The sequence below is a fragment of the Enhydra lutris genome, unplaced genomic scaffold, assembly GCF_002288905.1.
Source record: "Enhydra lutris kenyoni isolate GAN:26980312 unplaced genomic scaffold, ASM228890v2 scaffoldscaffold35, whole genome shotgun sequence".
Taxonomy (NCBI): Eukaryota; Metazoa; Chordata; class Mammalia; order Carnivora; family Mustelidae; genus Enhydra; species Enhydra lutris.
Genome location: NW_019154119.1, coordinates 3,039,508 through 3,050,185, shown reverse-complemented (window position 1 = coordinate 3,050,185; position 10,678 = coordinate 3,039,508). Strand labels below are relative to the sequence as shown.

At 49.4% G+C, this 10,678-nt stretch overlaps 1 pseudogene; it reads left to right on the top strand.

The window, feature by feature from the left end:
• Positions 1-545: 545 nt before the first annotated feature.
• On the top strand, positions 546-3,498 carry LOC111154057 (annotated as a pseudogene).
• Positions 3,499-10,678: the final 7,180 nt, after the last annotated feature.

Sequence of the window (10,678 nt, the reverse complement as noted above, 5' to 3'; positions counted from 1 at the left end):
CAAGTTCCTCAAAACCCAGGACTCATGGTCAGAACATGTGATGAGAGCTGTGGCCGTAAGAGATGAGAGGGAGGCCTTGGGCTTGAGTTGGGCCTCAAAGGGTCTACACCTGGCTGGGATGCAGGTGTTAAGTGTAATTATGATGGAGGAGACTGTATTCTGTTCATAGACTAACATAGCTTAAACCGCATTCCCACCAGTCAGCATCCTTTCGTGGCTCCTCAGAACTCTGGAAAAGTCATGGACCTGAGGAGATTGAGAACCTGTGTAGTACTTGGGTGTTTGGTGAGAAACATCAAGGAGGAGCTCCATGCCAACGCCACACAAACTACCATGCCTTGTGCTGTGTTTCTAGAACTTTCTTACTAACAGCTCATATTTAATGAACAATTACTGTGTGCTTGGCTAGCTCAGTTGGTAGAGCATGAGACTCTTAATGAACAATTACTGTGTACTAGGCTATCAATAGAATAGAAGGTCTAAAAGACAGACCTAGAAATTTCTGCTTAAAGAAGCTTACAGACTTTCCTCAGGTGCATAGGAAGATGGTGGCCATTCAGGCTGAGCGTGTGTACCAGAAACAGCTGACCAGCTTCCAACATAAGAGGAGGGGCCTGTTTGGAGAAACTGGCAAAGAGAAGCTCCTGTGATACTAAAGAAACATCAGTCTGGGCTTTGAGATGCCGATGGAGGCTACTGAGGACACCTGTACTGACAAGAAATGGCCCTTTACTGGTCGTGTCTCCATCTGAAGGCAGATCCCGTCTGGGGGGGTGGGGTGACCAAGATGAAGACTTGAAGGCCCATTTTCACCCACTGAGACTACCTCCACCACAACCTGAAGTACAGCTACTTCGAGAAATGCCACAAGAACATATCCATGCACCTGTGCCCCCCTTCCCCGTTTCAGGGACATCCATCCAACATTGTCACCGCGGGTGTGTGCCAGCCCTGGAGCGAGACTGCGCTCTTCAGCGTGCTGAACATCACCAAGGCCGCTGGCAGCAAAAAGCCAGAAGCTCTGAAATTAGACATCTGCCCATCCATACCCCCAAAGAAAAAAAGTTATGTTCCTAGTCAAAAAAAAAAAAAAGAAAGAAAGAAAGAAAGAAACAGTAGCAGCTTACAGATGGCCAGTGAGTTATACAGAAATGACCATTTTAAAGAGAGACTATATTGGGCACCTGGGTGGCTCAGTGGGTTAAGCCTCTGCCTTCGGCTCAGGTCATGATCTCAGCGTCCTGGGATCGAGTCCCGCATCAGCTCTTTGCTCAGCAGGGAGCCTGCTTCCCCTCCCTCTCTCTGCCTGCCTCTCTGCCTACTTGTGATTTCTCTGTGTGTGTGTCAAATAAATAAATAAAATTTAAAAAAAAATAAAGAGAGACTATGTTGAGTACATTTGAACAGAGGTCCATTGCACTAGGGGAGCCCAAAGGAGAAGACTCACTGAGTCTAGAGGCATGGTGTGGCTGACTGGAACAGTCATGGTCCCCAGGGAGTCATGCCTCATGATATCCATGCCCTTGGGTGTTGCCTTCCCCCGTCAACTCTGACTTGGCCTCGTGACTTGCATTGTCCAATGGGACAAACGGCACACATACACAAGCAGAGGCTTGCACGCTAGGACTTGCTCTCATTGCCATGTAAGGAAGCCAGTCTGGCCTAGAGAAGAGACCAAGTGCAGGAAAACAGAGACAGTCTCGCTGTTGGTCAGCGCCCACTGCCAGACGCGGGGTAAGGCCATCTTGGACACTCCAGTCCCATTGACCTTGCAGTTTACGTGCAGCCCTAAGAATGCGCCCTAGTAAAACCAACCGAGGAGCTTCCCAGCTGACCCACCAACACGAGAGAAACAATAATACTGTTTTAAGACTACAAGTTTGGAGTGATCTATTATGCACTAATGGATAGCATACAGAACTAAAGTAGCACCATAACAAAAGCACAAAACACGCAGTATTGACTTTGGATTGTGTGGCAAAGGGAGGCTGGGAAGGGGCAGGGAGCCTGGGAGTGTAGGCTGGAGGTCTCAGCGGAAATTTACTGAAGGGGGAAAAGGCAGCCCCCTGTGTCTTCTAGCAGTGAAACAGGGAGTAGTGACAGTAGTCCCACAAAACTGTCCACAGCAGGAAATTAGAACTCACCTAAGAAAACTTCCCTAATAAGCTTATGAATCTGGCTCAAGGAATTTTCTGGCAGAATGTTAAAAGTGTAAATTGTCTTTTTTTGTTTGTTTGTTTGTTTGAAGCTTTTGTTCTAAGGGACTGGAAGGAGGAATTGTTCAGCGTCCCATAGGAATTTGGAAGACAGGAGGTGGGGGATACTGGCTTCCAAAATAAGGTGTTTCAGGTGCCTGGGTGGCTCCCCCGATTAAACATCTGACCCCTGTTTCAGCCCAGGTCATGATCTCAGGGTCGTGGGAATGAGATCAGCCTCAAGGGCTCCTGGCCCAGCATGGAGTCTGCTTGACATTCCTCTCTTCCTTCTCCCTCTGCCCCTCCCCCTGCTCACTCTTGCGTGCTCTCTTTCTCTAGAATAATAGTAATGATAATAATAAATAAAGTGTTTTGTATTTCCGGTCTCTCTAACCCACAAGTTTCCAAGAAAGACATGGCTTCAAGGTAGACACAAAATCAAGTTTGAGGCTGTGACTCTTTGTTAAGACCTCAGAAAGAGGGCGCCTGGGTGGCTCGGTGGGTTGGGCCTCTGCCTTCGGCTCAGGTCATGATCTCAGGGCCCTGGGATCGAGCCCTGCGTCGGGCTCTCTGCTTGGCAGGGAGCCTGCTTCCTCCTCTCTCTCTGCCTGTCTCTCTGCCTATTTGTGATCTTTCTCTATCAACTAAATAAATAAAATCTTAAAAAAAAAACAACAACTCAGAAAGGTACGAGGTGGTGCCCAGTAGCCCTCCCCAGATCCAAGAATCATAAGCTCGGAGCCCCATAGCTCTCCAACACGGTACACGGTGCCCAAAGTGAAGAGAGAACCATCTCCAAATGAATTGCAGGAATGGCTTTTGTCTAACCAAGCAGACTCTTTTCTGGCACTGTTCTGTGGGGGTCGTTGGACGGGGGATTCTACTGTGGAAAGCAGGATAAGGGCTCCTCAGCCGCAGGCACAGCTCTTGCTGACCAGGAGGAGTATCTCAGAAGGCGGAGCCCAAGCCCAGCAGCAAAGCAAAGAAGCACCAAGAACAATGGACGGAGGGGTCAGTCCCAGCAGCTCACAGGGCCCCACGGGCAGGAGCACGCTTACCTCCAAAGTAGAGAGCCTTGACCACCCAGCTCCTGCTCTTTTCAGAACTGCCCCATGGCTGTGTGTCTCCTGCTGCAGCCGCTTTGGAGGTGAGTACTTACAAGGTCATCCTGCTCCCTCTCACCATTGCTTGTTGGGTGTCTGGAGAAGAGGAGGTGGTTTATCATTCAAGCTCACAGTCCTCGGACCAGGAGCTGCAGAGGCACGGCACCTGCAGAGTCTGCACGCACCGGGACCCGACCTGATCAGGAGGCCCTGTGCCGTGAGCCTGGGGAGTGATCAGATGAGGTGTAAGGGCACCAGGAGCAGAGAGGGGATTTTGCACATGGGAACGATGGGAGCCATTTGTTCAAGGAAGGGTCCCCTGAGTTATGCCTCCCAGTATACCCACTGTGCATGTCTCCCTCTCCCAAGACTCTGAGTGAGGCCTTGTGATTTGCTCTAGCCAATGGGACAACGTCAGACCAGAGGCTTGACAAGCATGTGCCCATTAGAACATCGCCCGTGCCCATCCGGCCTGCCAGTGGAGGAGAGGCCACAGGAAGGGGAACTGAGATTCCCCAGGTGTGAGCCAACAAGTGCCAGAGATCTTGACGGTCAGCCCTCCTACCCCTGTTGAATGAGTGTTTTCAGGTGAAACCAGCATTGAAAACGCTCAATCCACAGAATGACGGGAAATTACAAATAATTGTTAGTTTGTGGGGCTCCTGGGTGGCTCAGTGGGTTAAGCGTCTGCCTTCAGCTCAGCTCATGATCTCAGGGTCCCGGGATCAAGTCCTGCATCAGGTTCCCTGCTCAGCGGGGAGCCTGATTCTCCTTTTCCCTCTGCCTGCTGTTCCTGTCTTGTGCTCTCTGTCGCATGAATAAATAAAATCCTAAAAAAAAGAAACTAATAATCCTTAGTTCGAGTAAAAAGTTTCAGGCACCAATAGATAACTGATACATGGGAAGATTTTTTAAAAAGCTTTCTTGGAGGACCTAGTACTGAAAGATCAGAGAGGGTGAGCACAGACAAAGGCGGAGAAAGGTTATTCCTGGCACAGCAAGGTAGGAATCTAAGTGGAGGCAAAGGGGAAGGGAAGGACAGGGAGTGACAGGCTACTTCATGATTAATACGCCAGTTGCCCAGAACCACCCCCAGAAGGAGGAAGGGAGCCCCCCCTTTTTTTATTTGACAGAGATCACAAGTAGGCAGACAGGCAGGCAGAGAGAGAGGGAGGAAGCAGGCTCCCCGTTGAGCAGAAAGCCTGATCCAGGGCTCGATCCCAGGACCCTGAGACCATGACCTGAGCCAAAGGCAGAGGCTTTAACCCACTGAGCCACCCAGGTGCCCCAACGGAGCCCCCTTTTAGAAGCAGCACCAGTCAGTCTTTCATTATCCATCAGAGGTCTTGGCTCAGCTGTGGGGTCTTAAAGGTCTGGAGCTTTCCCGCTTCTACTGCCCCAGCATACTCAGTGCAAGAGATTCTCTGGTTAGAGACGGTCAGGGGACAAACATGCACTGTCACTTCTCTGCTGTGCATTAACAGGAAAGAAACAAACACCCAAACTGGGGCCCCTGCATGGCTCAGTAGTTAAACATCTGCCTTCGGCTCAGATCATGATCCCAGGGTCCTGGGATTGAGCCCCACATCGGGTCACCTTGCTCAGTGGGAAGCCTGCTTCTCCCTCTCCCACTCCCCCTGCTTGTGTTCTCTCTCTCTCTGCCAAATAATAAATAAGTAAAATCTTTTTAAAAAAACAAAACACCCAGACTGCACCAGCTGGGCGTGCGGAGGGCTCAAGGACCAGGGAATTAAGGATTCCTGTACATGCGCTATTGTTTTCCAGCCATGCAACAATGAACGCTGTACATAATTTCTCTGGGGTTCGTGCTTTGTTCATAAAATGAGAGGTGTCCTCCAGCTCTGAAAGCCTAAGGTTCTAGGAAGATATTTTAATGCATAAATAAACATGTAAGTGCCTCCCACATAATAAGCAGTCGAGGGCCTCCTTCGTGGCTCAGTCAGTTGAGCATCCGACTCTTGATTTCGGCTCAAGATGTGATCTCAGGGTCCTGGGATCGAGGCCCCACCTCGGACTCCACGCTCAGTTGGGAGTTTCCTTGGGATCCTCTCCATCTCCCTCTACCCCTCCCCCAGCTCACGGGCACACAATCCCTCTACCTAATAAATAAATCTTTAAAAAGAAATGCATTCAAATATTGTTGAATCTGAGTAGGCCTTAGCAATAGCATGAACTGTGGTATCACTGAAATGCTGTGATCCGTAGATCAGTACAATTGGATTTTGGAATCCAATAGGGGAATAAGAATCAAGAGTCATGAAAATGTTTGTCCTTTGACTTTGTCATCCCATTCTTGGGAATTTATCCCAAGGAAATAATTAAACATATTATAAAAGCTATATGCATCAACTCCGATGTAAAAAAAAAAAAAAAAAAAAAGAAACACTCTAAATATCTAATAAAAAGCATAAATAAATTATTGTGTAGGCAATATCCTATAGCCATTACAAGAGCTATTATAAAAGGTGTAAAATCACAGGAAAGTGTTCGTGATTTCACAATTAGTGGAAAAGGCTATATATATGCATATATCTATCTCATATTACAGTCACTCTATAAAAATAGACTGCATATGGACACAGCTAGAAAGAAACATGCAAATATGAAAATAGTTGTATAAAAGAGCTGAGATCACGGTGAAGGTTTTTCTTATTTCTTGTAGGTAGCCTTTACAGTAAAGTGTTTTTAAACCCCATTATTGGACGCCTGGGTGGCTCAGGCGACTGCCTTCCATTCAGGTCATGATCCTGGAGTCCGAGGACCAGGTCCGCATCAGGCTATCTGCTCGGCTGGGAGTCTGCTTCTCCCTCTGACCCTCTCCCTCTCTCTCAAATAAGTAAAATCCTAAAAAAAAAAAAAAAAAAAAACAACACCCAAAAAGCCATTATCTCTGCTCTTCACTCTGGTGACTAATCAGGTGTTTCTGTGGGAGCAAGAGAACAGGAAAGCCCACCACATGCACTCTGGGGGCGCCCTGGGGTCCTCCAAGCAGTAGGAGACTTGACACAGGCCGAGGCCTCTCCTGGGAGCATCCAGGAGACCTCCCAGTGACCCAGAGGGCCCGACTGGAGTCCCTTAGCTAGGAAAGGGTACCCAGGCCACCTATAGCCCCATCCAAGAGGGTAACTCGGGAAGAAAGTATAACAAGGCAATTGTGAGACACCCTGAGGTACCCCCCTTTTTGTCAAGATGGTTCTGGCAGGAGACCAGAAAACAACACAGCCCCATGGCCTGAGAGGTGGCCTGACCAAGACGTTTTGTTACCGGAAACCAGAGAGAGACACTGACAGAAGTGACATCACCTCACCACCGCCCCCATCTGAATGTGAGATTGTCTTCTGTCAAAGTAACCGCGTTTTTGAGCATCTGCTTTGCATAAGACACTCAAGAGGATACAAAGATGACTACAACAGGGTTGTGCTACAAGGAGCTTGCTGTCCTGGGGCGTCGGGGAGGGGAGAAGGGAGAGACACACAGAGACAGAGAGAGAGGTTTAGGCTCCAAGGCAGAATATTTACCAGAGGGGCAAACCACTAAGTCAGCAGGAGGAAAAGATCATGTCCAGCCAGAAGGGTCCCTGGCCCTGGGCCTTAAAGGGTGGGTTTTGTCAGAGATGACCTGTGGGGAGGTGTTTCAGGCTGAGGAGCCGGTGGAAGCCGAAAAGGCAGAGGTGGGGGAAGGACCCTGGGGCACGTGGGCAGCACTGAGCACCCAGTGAGGCTGGGCCAGAGCTCATGAAGTGAGGGCAGCCAGAGATTTGGGGGGAAAGGGGATTGGAGCCAGAAGGGGGTCACACCTCCAATGGTTGGCCCGGCTGTGCTTTAGAATGACGCAGAGTGCACGGCAACAGGACCTTGGCGACAGTCAGAGCAGGGAAGACAAGAAGGAGCATCCATGCCAGGGAGAGGCAAAGAGAGCTGGATGAGGCTGGGGTATCAGCAGCTGAACAGAAAGGAAGAGACCTTAGGAGGGCTGCAGGGGCAGAAACGGATTGGGCTTGGTGACTGGCTGGTGTCCGGTGGGAGGAAGGAGCCACAGATAAGCCCGGGGCTTCAAGCCCAAGAGACAGAGTGCTGGGGATGCTGACAACAGGGACAGGAAGCCCGGAAGAATGGACTGGAGTGAGAGGTGGAAGGGAAGGTTTAGCTCAGGATGCAGTGAGGCCAACACGGGGCTTGCTAGAGCAAGTCCGGGCTATCTTTGAGAGCTAGATCTTCAGCTGGAGAGGGTAAAGTGTCATGTCTGACAAGAGGGCTGAAGGCAGAACCCCATGGCCCCATCTGTAGGCAGCAGAGGAGAAGAAGAAAGTGATGGAGAAAGCGGTGGGACAGAGGGTGCAGAGGAGAGTAGGGTCCCTGGGCTGGGATGGAAGGTGGGGACCGTGATGTGCAGGCAAGGCCAGCCTGGGGGTCCCAGATAAGCACTGGATGGGGAGGACCAGAAACCAGGCTGTAAGAAGTTGAGAGGACCGTCACAAAGTGGGGACAGACTCTGACAACTATTTCATTATGTTGGCAGTAAGGAGAAGGGAGTTAGGTGACCCCCTGAATGGGGTGCAGGATCAAGGGAAGGTTTTTTTTAGGGTGTGCGCCTTCGAGCATGCTTGTTGGTGAAATGATGGTGCTGATGGTGGAGGAGAGGGAATGGAGGGGGCAGTGGGCGAGTCAGGCGTAATAGAAGAGGGATTCCGAGCCTCCAAGATGATGCTGCTGAAAGAAACTTAAAAATGAAAGAAGGAGGAGGAGGAGGAAAAGAAGAAGGAGGAGGAGGAGAAAAAGAAGGAGAAGAAGAACAAGAGGAAGAAGAACAAGAGGAAGAAGAAGAAGGAGAAACTTTTTTTAAATGACAGCAACTTCCTTCAAGCAAACCTTATTCAGAAACTTCTATCTAAAATCACTGATGCTGAGTTGAAATAGAGTGAGTTGAAATAGAGAACCGGGAGCCATGGAAGCCTCTCGTTCTCCTGGGGTGTCAGCTCCAAGCAAAACAGCAAAGGAGAGGGTGCCTGGGTGGCTCAGTGGGTTAAGCCTTTGCCTTCGGCTCAGGTCATGATCTCAGGGTCCTGGGATTGAGCCCTGCATCGGGCTCTCTGCTCAGCAGGGAAACTGCTTCCCTCTCTTTCTCTCTCTCTCTCTCTCTGCCTACTTGTGATCTCTCTGTCAAATAAATAAATTAATTAAATCTTAAAAAAAAAAAAAGCTAAAAAAAAAAAGTGAAACCTGTTGAGATGGGGCTGTGGGAGAAGAGATGCCCCGGGGAGCCTGCTTCCTCCTCTCTCTCTGCCTGCCTCTCTGCCTACTTGTGATCTCTGTCTGTCAAATAAGTAAATAAAATCTTTTAAAAAATTAAAAAAAAAACAGCAAGGGAGGAGATGAGATGGAGGAAAACATAATGAAGTTAGTAAGGGAGAAATGGGGAGATTTCGCTGCAGGCATGATGTGGGTGTTGAAAAACCGAAAGCTTCACAAAAGAGAGAATTTAGAAGAGTCATAGTGCAGAAAAACAAGTTACTGATGGCACTCGAGCCGCAAAGCCTGGGATTTCGGGCAACATGAAGGTCCCCGCTGAGCTGGAGCTTGGATGCGAAGTGCAGCTAGCCAGCGGACCCGTGACGCTGAGGACCCAGGTCAGCGGAGGACAAGTGTGATGGGAGGCTGGGGCATAAGGGGCTCTCAGGAGTTTTCAAGGACATGGCCGAGAGAGCCAGCCTTTCCGGGGGTCCCCTTTCTGCCAAGCCAGAGAGCAGGGCTTTCCTGGGTGCCCAGGGCAGTGCTCCTTCCGCTGCGATCGGTAGGAGATGAGGCTCCTTTCAGGGATAGGTCACCGACAACTTTAGACTGAGATTTTCAGGGAGGTGTTTAACACAATTTTTGAAATTATGGCATACTATACATAACAGCAAAAAAAATTCGTCATTTTAGCCTTTGTAAAGAGTGTAGTTCTGGGCGCCTGGGTGGCTCAGTGGGTTAAGCCTCTGCCTTCGGCTCAGGTCATGATCTCAGGGTTGAGATGGGGCTGTGGGAGAAGAGATGCCCCGGGGAGCCTGCTTCCTCCTCTCTCTCTGCCTGCCTCTTTGCCTGCTTATGATCTCTGTCAAATAAATAAATAAAATCTTAAAAAAAAAAAAAGAGTGTAGTTCTGTGGCATTAAACAATTGACATTGTGCAATCATCATCACGATCCATTTCCAGAACCTTCCCATCATCCCCAGCTGAAACTCTGTATCCATTAGACACCAGTTTTCCAGTTTTCCCTCCACCTCAGTCCCTGGTAACCACTGTTCCTACTTTCTATCTCTAAGAATTTGATTTCCCCTATCTCCTCTTGGGGAAACCATACAATATTTGTCTTTTTGTGACTGGCCTAATTAGCATAATGTCTTCAAGTTTCATCCATGTTGTAGCATGTGCTAGGATTTCTGTCCCTGTTAAGCCTGAATAATCTTATATTTATGGGAGTGCCTGGGTGGCTCAGTCAGCTAGGCATCTGCCTTTGGCTCAGATCATGATCCCATGGTCCTGGGATCGAGTCCAGCATTGGGATCCCAGACCAACAGGAGTCTGCTTCTCCTTCTCCCTCTGTGCTCGTGCTCTGTCCCTCTCTCAAGTAAATAAACCTTTAAAAAAATATATTGCATTGAAAAGAATATATTGCATTGGATGGATATGCATTTTGTTTATGCGTTTGTCGGTGAGCGGACACGTGGGTCCATTCCAGCATTGGGCTACTGTGAACAACGCTGCTGTGAACTTTGCTGGTACTTGTTCAGTTTCTGTTTTCAATGCTGTGCATGTACCCAGGAGTGGAACTGTCCGCGATGTGTTCTTCAAAACAATGCACATGACTGAATAAAAACAGACCAATACAACTTGGACCAAAATGGGTGATGTTGGATGTGTGGGAGCTTGGAACAAGCCGACCGGCCTGGCTAGGGCTGGGGCTCACGCCCATGCCTACAGCCCTAGACTAGGGTGTCTGGTTCATCTTTTAGGATTCAAGGCCTGACCCTAGAAGGACATTGGAGCATTTCAATTTCGGGAAGGAAAGGAGCCGGCCAGACTTCCGAAGACCGTTTCTGGAGGCAGAAGCGTGAAGCCCCCAGACCCTCTGTGGCTGGAGCCCAGGTGCTAAGAACAGAGCTGGTCGTTCCTATAAACGAAGCCCAGCTGGGAGGAGGCACCCCAGCCTTCCCTCGCTGCTCTGATTCGTGCCTTAAAGCCCGGGCTTGGGCATTGACAACCTCTGCTTCCATCCGTGCTCACCCGGAGTTAGCTCCGTTGTCCTGGGCAGGGTGTTCTGTCCTCCTGATTCTATTTCCTCCTCTGCCAATCAGGCGGCTGAAAGGATCCATCAAGTTCG